The sequence below is a fragment of the Magnolia sinica genome, chromosome 13 (genome assembly GCF_029962835.1).
Source record: "Magnolia sinica isolate HGM2019 chromosome 13, MsV1, whole genome shotgun sequence".
Taxonomy (NCBI): domain Eukaryota; kingdom Viridiplantae; phylum Streptophyta; class Magnoliopsida; order Magnoliales; family Magnoliaceae; genus Magnolia; species Magnolia sinica.
Genome location: NC_080585.1, coordinates 31,862,336 through 31,874,688, shown reverse-complemented (window position 1 = coordinate 31,874,688; position 12,353 = coordinate 31,862,336).

Here is a 12,353-nt window from a genome sequence, read left to right as displayed (position 1 = left end):
TCATGGACCCAATCGAACTCAGACAGGGTTTTACTTTGCCCGCCAGGCTTGGAGAGACCTTTGCCCTACTTGAACTCAGCCCATCAACAACACTAGTTAGATGATTGAGAAAGGACTTTATGCACGTTCTAGTAGAACTTTTCCTTCCAAAGAGCATACTTGTTTCAACATAAACTGTCCAAGTCAATGGGACCAACTTGATAATTTACTAACCAAAAACGGCATTGATATAATGATTGAAGTGACTGATGGACAAGTATCTAATGGACGGTTCAAGTGATAGATAAACAATCAAAGATTTCAGACTACAGGTGCAGATCAGGGGACCCGAACCAAAACCTCAATTCAACCCGGCTGGAAAAGAAATAGTGCATATCGATGTTTTAATTAGTGAAAGTGTAAATTAGTGTAAAGCTATGATTCCTTTATCCCTTTGAGATGGTAAGTGAGTGCATACGAACAACAGTCATTTAGCAGAAACTGTAATAGTTGCCAGGGCAGACCCATACCGAGTGGAGCCATGCCTTATCACTCGGTAATAGCAGTTCAACTGTTTGAGATGTGGAGTCTGGACGGACCCATTCAACCAGGAGCAAACACACGTAGCTGAACCAACCCAAAGATGAATGGAGGTAGATTCCCTCCTCATCAAACAGGGCTTGATATGCTATCCATTGCAAAAAAAGCACAACTTGATCCACAGCGTACTTGCCTGCTTAGGTGGAGCTGGTTACCGGACTCGTCAGTTCGCTGCCACATCATCATTCTCGAGGACTCCACTTCAATAGAATAGATTCAGGAAGGTGGCGACTTTAGTATACTAATACATACAGAAGGGTGACGGATAGAAAGGGACAGACAACTACTAGAACGCAAGGCCTATTCATCATAAGTCTAAACCGAGGCGCCCAACTCAAACCCAAATCAAAACCCAACCCACTCTAAATTCGCCAGTCCTCAACCGGACCAAATAAATGTGATTATTCCTAACCGGGCTTAGCCCAACCTGATTTGCTCAGCCCAAACCCAACCCGAATTAAAATTGGGTTAGGAGTTTTCTGACCCTACGTCAACCTGTGGGCCTGATGACCCAACCCATCCTCAAGTTGCAGTCCTAAGCTTGTTTAGAGGAAATGATTGATCAAATGATTTTTTGTTTTTAATCTATCTAATTTGTTTTCCAGGCAGCCCGGGTGGATGGACTTTTATTCTCATGAGCGGAAAGGAGTGGAATTAAGATACGGTGATTCACCTCATTTTCAAAATGACGGTGACTCATGCATTGGACGTGGTGAGCCTCATTCAACAGTATTGCAGACGTCATTGCTAAGTCGAATTACTGGCTGCCTCCTCCAGCCATCATTTCGTAGCCACCAATTGAACGGTTGGGATGTCTTTGTGGCCTCTTGGTTGCCCATCAGCCGTGATGGGCCCCATGATTTGAACAGTGAGGATTAAGTGAATGCATGCTTCTTGACAGTGGATTGCTATAGTTTTACAAGTCGAATGGACTAAAAGGAGTGCATTTACACATTATAATCAATGGCAGTGACTCGTCTCACATAAGGGGCGGGCATGCACATAATCCAGACCATCCAAGTTATTGGGCATGTCAATAATAATTGATGGGCACCCCACAAATGTTTGAAATGAAAATGATTGATGCCATAAATAGAGGAAAATATCGGATCGATTTCACCTTGTCGAACACATGCATGGGACATGTGTTGGGGGCAACTCCTGGTGGGGCCCACCCATACATGGTAGCTTATAAGGCTGCCAGCCCTCCATCGCTCACCACGTGAAGACGAGATAAGAGAAGGAAGAGGTGGGCCCATTCTCTTGCTTGATTGAGCTCGCATGTACATCAATAAATCATCTCCATCGAACCACGTACGTAGATTGGCCACTTTTTCTATCGTATAGTTAATTTGAGTGGACCACGTGCTATCTTGTTGCCATGAGCCTAATAATAATATCGAAACATCAATTATCACCTTTTTGATAGATTAAAAAAAAAATTGATGAAAATAGATTTTACTGTGACCTTCATTGCCCCGCGCGTGTTATACAACAAGGAAACTACACAACGGAGATGGATTGATAAACACTGCAGCATGCATTTTCCATTGCATGACACTAGCAGACTAAGACATAATACATATATGTTGTGATGTAAGTATATTGTGCAGAAGTTGAACTATCACACTATTGTTCATTATCACATACATGTACATTATTGTACGCTCATCGCATCATGGTGGAGCCACCTGTTGTATAACATGACTCTTAGGGAGCGTTTGGATTATAATAAGATGAGCTATTTCTGCCTCAAGTAACTTATTTTGGTTTCTACCTATTAAGCTGAAGTAATTAAGCAACTTTAAGTAAAGAAGTTACTTATAATTGATTTTAAACCAAACTTATATCAAATAAGTTACTTATCTACTATTGTGTATGAAAAATAACTTATTTTGTGGTATCGAAATGGGTCCTAAGTAACTCTAAATAAAAAAAGCTACTTATAAGTGATCATAAACCAAACTTGCTTATCTCAAATTAGTTACTTATCCACCGCTATAAGTAGAAAAAGTAATTATTTGATGGTATCTAAATTAACCCTTAGAATGTACTATTATTATTACAATTCATTGAGGTTTATATGATATGAAAATCTCGATAATGGAATATGTAAGAACTGTTGTAATCGGATGTCTTAAATCTGTAATTCTCGTGCTGCTCAACCGATCGAGGGGGCTGCTCGACTAGTCGAGGACTTGACTTGACTAGTCAAGGGTTACGCAGATACTGTGCAGATTTTGTACAGATTGCGTAAATTTTAGTCGGTTTTTTAGAAAGTGCGTAAGGGGTGTTTCCTAAACTATAAATAGGGGTCCTTAGGACTTTTTTAAGTAATTATAAGGCTTTCTAAAGAGGTTCTAAGGGTTCCTAAAATGTTTTTAGAATTTCTAAAGGATGTAGCAAGGGTGAGATTCGAGGTTGTTCGAATCTGGTAAGTCATTTCTCTTTGTAATTTCTATTTTTATAGTGGAATTTTGTCGGTTTGTGCCGAGGTTTTTTTCCAAAAGGATTTTCCACATTAAATCTGTGTGTTGTCTTGTGTATGCCTAGTGCTATTGGATTGCTATCCTAGATCGAGATCTGTGTGATTCCGCAGCATAAATTCCCAACAAGTGGTATCAGAGTAATCGTTGGGGCACAGATCTGAATCTGAGGGATTAGCATCAATGGGAAGCACTAGGTATGAGATTGAGAAGTACTCAGAGAAAAATAATTTTGAGTTATGGAAGATCAAGATGATCAGTTCCTTAATCAAGTAAGGCGAAAATGGTGCTTAAGGAGAGAAAGTCTACTATGACTAATGATAAATGGAATACTATTGAAAAGAAGGTTTTATCATCGATCCGTTTATATCTCACGGATAAGGTTCTCTACAATGTCATGAGAGAGAAAACTGCAGCTAAGTTATGGGCAAAGTTAGAGGATGTTTATGCAAAAAAATTCTCTGAAAATCACCTACACTTGAAGTGGTAGTGGTATAACTTCAAGATGGCGAAGAGTGGAGATTTGGAGGCTCACATCAGTAACTTTAATAAATTAGTGGAAGGTGAGCCTGGTGCTAAGAAGTGGAAGGTGACTATAGGTGATATGATGGACTCGTTCTACCAGATCAACACATGGGAGCTAGTGGAGCTTCTAGTGAACCGAGAAGCGGTTAGATGCTGGTGGATCTTCAAGAGGATACAACATAGATACGGAGAGAAGTTGGTAGTGAAGGGTTATGCTCAGAGAGAAGGGATCAGCTTCTCAGAGATATTCACACAGACGGTATAGCAGGTATTTATTAGATTCATGATGGGCGCTGGTTGGCCAATGCGATCTTGAACTGGAATGACGGATGTGGAGTCTACACTTCTGTATAGGAAATTGGAAGAGCAGATCTACATGAAGCAACCAGAGCGGTTCGAAGTTAAAGAAGTTGAGAAAAAAACATTGCAGGAGGTTCTGGTACGACCTGTCGCCTAAGCAAGTGGTTTGATTCCTTCAGGGTGAATCAGGTATTGTATGTTGATGACATGTAGATCGCCAATTATGACATGTCTGAAATCAATGGACTTTAGATTCGGTTATGTGGGACATTCAGGATGATGGATCGGGGGTTGCAAAGATGGTTCTCAGCATTGAGACTAGAAGAGGAGTAGGCTTTGGTAATCACGGGTAGAATACCTTGGGTAGGTATTGATCAAGTATGTGATGGACCAAGCAAAGCATTTCATACGCGTCTCTACTCAAGTTTTCCTCAGAACATGTCCCAAAACAGATGAGGAAAAATAGGATATATCTCATGAGCCTTATTCGAATGCGGTTGGCAGTATATGTCATGGTCTGGATTAGACCGGTTATTTTACAGGCTATCAATGTTGTGAGCAAATACCCCGGCAAGTAATATCGGGTAGCGGTGAGATAGAAAAAAGACTACGTCTTTACTTTTGAGAAAACAAGAACAAAGTTAGAAGGGTATGTGGATTTAGATTACGCAGGCAGTGTGGATTCTAAGAAGTCGACTTTAAGTTACTCGATTGTACTAACGGGTGGAGTAATTAGTTGGATGTCCATGTTATCCGACAGGTGCTTAAGGAATAAGGCGTTAACTCTGGAAAAAATTTACACCTGTGTGAATCCGGAAAACATGATATCCAAGGTCGTTCCTGCAGTAAAGTTAAAGTTATGCGCAACTTCTCTGGGATTGGCGATGGCGGAAAAGAAAGACGGAGTGTGCACGAGAAGCTATGATGTAATGTAGAGATAAGAAAAGATGTCAAGAAATTATACGGTTGAAGATTGAAGACATGGTGGAGATTGTTGTAATCAAATGTCTTAAATCTATAATTCCCACGCTGCTCGACCAGTCGAGGACAGCTCGAACCATGCACCCATAATGCTCAATTCTTGGCACCAGGCCATAATCCTTCGTCATGCTCTCAAAGTATCGATGCCCTTCTTCAACTAGTTGAGGGTTACGCAGATACAGTGCGGATTTGTGCGGACTGCGTAAATTTTGAGGCGGTTTCGCAGAGGTGCGGAATGGGAGTTTCCTAAATTATAAATAGAGGTCCCTAGGGCTATTCTAGGTTATGCTAAGGCTTTTTAAAAGTTTTCCAAGGGTTCCTAAAAGAGTTTTAGGATTTCTAAAGGGTGTAGTAAGGGTGAGATTCGAGGTTGTTCGAATCGGGTAAGTCCTCTCTCTTTGTAATTTATGCTTTCACTGTGGAATTCTGTCCCTTTGTGCAGTGGTTTTTCCCCACAAGGGTTTTCCACGTTAAATCTTTGTTTCTCTTGTGATTGCTTGGTGCCATTGGATTGATATCTTAGATCTAGATTTGTGTGATTCCGCAGCACAAATCCCCAACAAGAACTGCATGTATATGAGTATTTTGTTATGTCATTTAAATGTTAATAAATTTTGTGGGCATTATCTAGCAATTATCATAGAGAGATTTCCTTATTGTCTTTCGACTTTTATCACTTCTACTATACCGAATCAGATGAGTAAAGCTTTGGTGCCGAATTGTCAATAATTATATAAACTTGTGTCAATCAGTTTTAATGAAGTTAATTTAGATCACTAAAGATGATCAAGCATGAATAAAATTAAAATATAATGTCTTAGACATATTTGTTTATTGATTAATATAACACTACCTCTCACCTAATGTAACACCCTAATTCTCATAACCCGAGGATGATTGCTCGAGTACGAGAATCACGAGGGTTACGTCATACTATACAACTACCATTCATCCAAAGTCTAACATATTTCATAGCATCGAAATGTAACCATTATATAAACTGTTAAGAAGGGTGCAACATATGCAAGTGAAGATAAAAAAGTAAGAAAGTAAAGCTAGATCCCTCAGCAGGGGATTTTTAATTACAAATCTTCAAACTAAAGCAAATGAAAGTAGTGTCTGAAATATGAAAGCAAATAGATTGTATACCATTAGTTGAGCTCCAACGGCTCAACCATGTCAGCATACGATTCCTCCTCTCCATACTCCTCCTCAGCTGCGCCAGGAGTATTGTCATAGGCGTCATCTTCCTCCGTCATTCCTATGTCTATTTGGTGCAACCGCATGATTGGGTGAGTGAAAACTCAGTGGGAATTTCCCGCAAGGATTCATACATGTCAAAGCATTCCAAAATAGTTTAAACTAACATTTACAATCATAATAGAAATTTCATGAACATGTGAATAATATATGGGTGCATGAATGTACGCTCAAATCACAGATCTGGGGATGCACATCCAGCTGTCAAAAATAAAGGGTCGTGCAGTAGGTAGAGTACCTGAAAAAGACCGTGCAAGTGAGAGAGCCCAAGGATGTCCTAATTCTTGAAAAAATACACAGGGTACGCCCGAGGAGTGTCTAATCCCGGAAAAGCCTCATATAAAACAAGAACGCCCAAAGTGACCCAATGCACAGATTCTGAAAATTTAACTGAAGTGATAGAACCATCAGTAGATCGTGCAGAGTGTGGCTTACATCGAGCACTCAGAAAAGCTCATATATCATGCATGGATGTCATGCACTATGATACTTAAGTACATTCTTTAGACTTTGTAAAATAACTCTTTAAATCACAGGCATTCTTAAAGCAAGATATCCACCATCCAAGCATGGATTCATTTAAATCTTGATAATTTCTCTAGGTCCAAGTGCTTGCTTACCAATACAAAATGTCAATCTCAAGTAGGATTAGACAGTTTAGCTTTACTAAGAGTACGTTCTATCATTCCCATAAGGAGAATATTCCATACATAATCTTCATCATAGGACTTATAATAAAAAGTGAAATGAAGTTTGCAAGACTCACGTCACATTACTAGAAGTATTCTCATAAGCAAATAACTATCCATGTAATGTCATGATAACTAGAATAAATGTAGTCATGGACAGGATTAAAGTATTCAGTCGAATAGTAGATTTAACTCACCATAATCTGAATTTTTACCACATGTTAGATTCAAACTAGCTTAGAAATTTTAAGAACATAGGAAGCTATAAAGGTGGTTCCTCACCACACAATTAGTGCAATAGTTTTAAATAGGATTTCCTACTTCACATTATGATTAATAGAAGCATACCATGATCAAACAACTACAACAGTGGTATGATAATTCTAAGATAAAATTCTATAAAAATAGAATTTGAGCAACAGGGTTCTAAACATTCCTCCATGATCATCTACACAAATAAAGGTATAGGAATGAAAGTAAATAATACTATAACACCTCCCACATTTTAGGCTTAAACTAATCATGAATTAAATGAATGAAGAAGTAATGTGGGACATTACCCACATGATTATCAATGAAAATTTAAGAGAAACGTAACTACTATACAATCACAAGGTCATTATACTTCTAAGCTTAACTATCTTAGAATTCCATGAAATGAGGAAGCCATGTGGGATATCCCTCACCTTGAGTTGATGTTCCTCTTGATTTGAACCTTCTTGCAAGGTGAGTTTATGAGTTCCTAAATTAGGGTAAATGTGGATTAACTAAAATTCTAATACATGTAATGGCCATGGGTTATTTAGGATTGTCCTCTCTTAGTCGGTCTAAATTTGATTTAAGGAGAGTATCCTTCAAAGATGGCAGCTACAAACAGAACTTGTATAGGATATTATAAAATTCTGGTAAGTCATTGCAAGGCATCAGCGAGTCGATACCGAGTTGACTCGACTGAACACAACTAATTGATTTTCTTTTCTAAGAAAACTCACCTGTTATAGTAACTTGCTAGGGTCTTGGATGTATAGTGAGTGCTTCAGATTTCAGGTAAGGGACATGCTCTGATTGTTTATTTCAGAGGTTAATCACTGAGTTAACTCAGTTAGGTAAACAACTAGTTTAGATATGGAACTATGACAGAGGTAGGATTGGTTTCGTTACCTGTTGGTCCTTCTTAAAGGCGTAGAGAGGCTGAATTGGAAGGGTCCTCAGATTCGACTTGAGTCAAGGTTTCACATGAAATGTGGAGGAGTCTCTAACTCAGTAACCGCTCGACTCAGTCGACTCTTCCAATGATTTGGTGTGATATTCAAGCAGTAGCCAAGATCGACTCGAGATGCTTGATGGTGCAGTTGTATTGGGTCAAACCAACCACCGCCATGGAGTTGGATCAGGGTTTCCACCCCAAAACATGCAACGGAGTCACTCAACTCATGACCGAGTTGAGATGGTTGTGAGCATAGTCGGCTGAGCAGAGGTATTTTGACAAAAACTGAGGGAAGATTGACGAGGTTACTTGATGAGGACATTGCTTGGAAGCTGAAAATGGGTTTGGGATGGTAGACAAGGATGGAGTGCGTCTGGTGTGACGAGTTGGGGTGGTGCGAACTCGGTCGGATCAGAACGGGGTAGGCTGGCACGACTTCCACATTTGCCCCTGCGAATGGTTTACGACTCGATAATAAAAATGAGTCAGAAACTGGTTCTGACTCGTCGTCTATAGAGCCGAGTGAAGTTGCTGAGTTGGACAACAACTGGAAACTCGTTCCAGTAGCTACTTCCTCTCTTGGGCTCCTCTGCTTTCTCTCTTTATATCTTCTCCCTTTTCTCTCTATTCCTTCTCCTTCCCTCTCAATCTCACTTCTCTCTCTGTTCTCCCCAATGTTTGAACGACCCAGGCTGAGTCGAGTTGCTACCGAGCTTGCAACTCGCACCAGCGGTGATCTATCTCTCTCTTACACTTAGCATTTTCCTTTTCTCTATCTTACCTTGGGATTCGCCCTAACCCACAGCTATTTATAGCCATTCCGCTTCTGGAAACGTCTTCTGCTAATCGCAAGGATTAGCGCCTTCTAAATGCCATGACGTTTGAGAGAACTCCAACATCAGATTTCTCCCACACCTCTGATGGTATGCATGGGCCATTGAAATTTGTCCCTAATGGACATTAGATGGGGTGAGTGTAACGTCCCGACTTTTCAGGACCCGAGTATACGACTCGTTTCCCAAAAACCCGAGTGTTAACCTTAAAGGATGGTCAGATTCAATATATATATATATATATATATATATATATATATATATATATATATATATATATATATTCCTTTATCAGAGTTAACAGATGAGCGTAGGATGGACAAATCAACATAAAGAAAAATTTCATTTACATTTAGGTTATACAAGAAACTGCCCATAATGACCTATACAAACCAATGTCCTCATTCTTACAAATACAAAATGAAATAACAATACATATGAAACAAGGTAAATTGTAAAAATCTTGAATTGTGAAATCCTGTAGCAACCCTTAGCAATCACAATCATATATCTCTGTCAAATGTAGTCTGCTCCTCGTCAATATAAACATGAATTTCACCTGGGTCACCTGTGCTACCTGTACGGTTATATATTTAATGGATGAGTGGCCAACTCAGTGTGAATTCCCCTCAAGATTACACACCGCCGCATTAGGTAAGAAATAATATAAAATATCCAGACAGCCAAAACAGAGTAAATGCAGTCTTATTATATGCATGGATGTATGAATGCAATCGTCGGCCCGGGTAAAACATCCAAACAGCCTATGTCCCGGGTAAAACATCCAGACGAACATTAGGGTTGTCACCCAGGGATAAGACTGGTTATCAGCGCAACATTCAGCGTAATCGCAGGGCATGATAATCCGAGTCATTATCACAATCAAATTATTAGTCATAAGCACAACATTCAATGTAATCGTGGGGCAAAATGATCTAAGCCATCGTAATATGTCATGTATGCACGATGTGCTAACCCATTATTAGTCCATTTGCAACCAGTCGATTTAAATAAGCTCACTGTCATTACAGAGAGCGCATGGCCCAGCGTAAGCCGATGGCTCGGGCATAATATCGTATGACTACCATCCCTGACCATGAGGCTACCATCTTAGGATGTTTAATGGAAATCCGTCGACTAGTGGCCAATTATATTACAGTATATGGGCTTACTATCGCATGGTTGCATGGTATAAAACATCAAACCCATATAAGGAAAATATCAAACAAAACCACGTAAAGCGAGTATCAAAATATGCCACATAGGGCGAATATCTAAACCATACGATAAAGATCATCTTTAAAAACCATTGGACACAACAAACCTGGATAGTAGGCCCACATTAATGGTCAATTTAAACCACCATTCAATAACCACTAAGCCAAAGGTCCATTACGATCACAACCAATCGGGTTACATCCCAAGTATGGGTGTACATTTATAGGTAGGGGTTTCCCACTAATGTACCAGTTTAAAGTCCATAAGCAATCCATAAATAATCCACAAGCATGAACAAATATACAGGACGAACATTAAGCATGTAACATAGCAATTCAATTTCCATCAGCTAACACATGTGATTATAAAAGGGAGATATTAATTGTAAATAAAAATAAAAACTATAACCTAAGCTAATGAGAAGATGGAAAGCTCAATGGGAAGAATCATCACCTTACGAATCGAATCACCCACTAACGTTGCTAGGAAGCGCGTGCGCGCCCTTGGAGTCAAATCCTATCACCAATTATGAAATTGTGTAGTTAGATTCAAGCTTTATACGCTATTCCTGGTTAAGGTCTCAACTTAGGGTTGGGTTACCTAGGTTTAGGGTTTCGTCTTGGGGTTTAGTTCTAGGAGTTGTACTACTATGTTTGTGGTTTCAACACAATGTAATAATATAGTTAGTTACAACGTAACGATAGTAATTAATTAATATTTACAACCTTGGTAATAATATGTATTACAATGGTAATAAAATAGTATAATCTATTATTAATGATAATGTTTTCAGGTGCTGGATGCCATGCTAATATTAATAACTTCATGGTAATGATGTAATTAATATTTGTTAATATGACACTAGTGATCATGGTAATGGAAATAAATAGTGTGCTCTACTATTAAGGGCGATCTTTAAGAATGAAGAATAAAACACCTTTATTTGATCATTGAAATCTGTATATAATAACCGATATTAATATAGGTAATTTACTAATGGCTATTAATAATCCTAATTAATGCTAATAGTGGTGAAAATGATAATTGTAATAGAAATAAATCAAATCTGGGAGGGAAATTAACAAATCTAAATTAATCCAAGTTAAGATGCTATTCTACCTTAATTTGCTCAATTTAAGCAGAAGTAGATTTCTAATTCGACTTTAACTCGATCCAAGGTGAGCCAAAGCAACCTAGTCTAGTTCTAACCTCAACAAATCTACACCCATATAATGTTAATGGTAACTTACCTACAAGAGTGATTTGGTCCAACCCACTTCAGCCCCAATCTAAATTGGTCCAACTCCACCCAATTCAATTGCCAACCTAGTGCCCTTGGTGTGATCCACACTCTATCCTCAAACATGGCTACGCGGCTCGATACCACGAGATATGAGGTCGAGTTTCTCTGATACTAGATGGGATCAAGGTCTCTCCAATAGAGGCTCATAGGTGCTGCTGCATCAAATGACACCAGCCCCGATTGCCCTCAAACTGAGTAGACTCGGTTGAGTCAACTCGGCTCACCATCTCTAGTTCCACTCTCTCCTCCTTCTTTCCTTCCTTCTCTCCTTTCTTCCTTTCTACATTTTCCATCTGCTGGAAATCCAGAAACGTCTGGACTAGACCAGACTCACACCTAACATGGACCGAACCAGGCCCGATACTCACAACCCGGCCCAGATGGCTCGACTTGGGCCTGCACATCTTCAAAGCTAAACTTCCAGCTTCGTCTGCCATTCTCACAGGGCTAGACCTGGCTGGTGCTGACCAGAACTCACCTGAGATGCCCCGAGTGTTGACGGAATCAGCCCAACTCACCTGGTAGCCCAATGACCTGACTACAATGAGGCAACGCCTCCTACTTCTTATCTACTCTTCTTCCTCTCTCAATCTCACTTCTTCCTCTCTTTCTTTCTTCCTCCGTTTCCTTCTTTCACTTTCTTCCTTTATTTTCTTCTTTAACCATGGCCAGCAGGTACCCCCAAATCTGACCGAAAATCGCCCCAGCTCGCTGCATCTCGGCAGGGTGCAGCTCCACTCCGATTGAGGAAGATGTAATGCCCTGAAAATTGGGGGTTGTGTACACACTCGACTCCCAAGTTCCCGAGTATCACTTATAACCAATTTTTATTAATTTACATTTAATCAGTTTTAAATGCGCAGCATGGAATTACTTGGAACATGAAGCACAATCACATCCAGTCTACTGAAATGAAAAGAGCAAACATATATAAGTCCAAAAGAATATAAGCAGGTCGCACAAGGCATTACC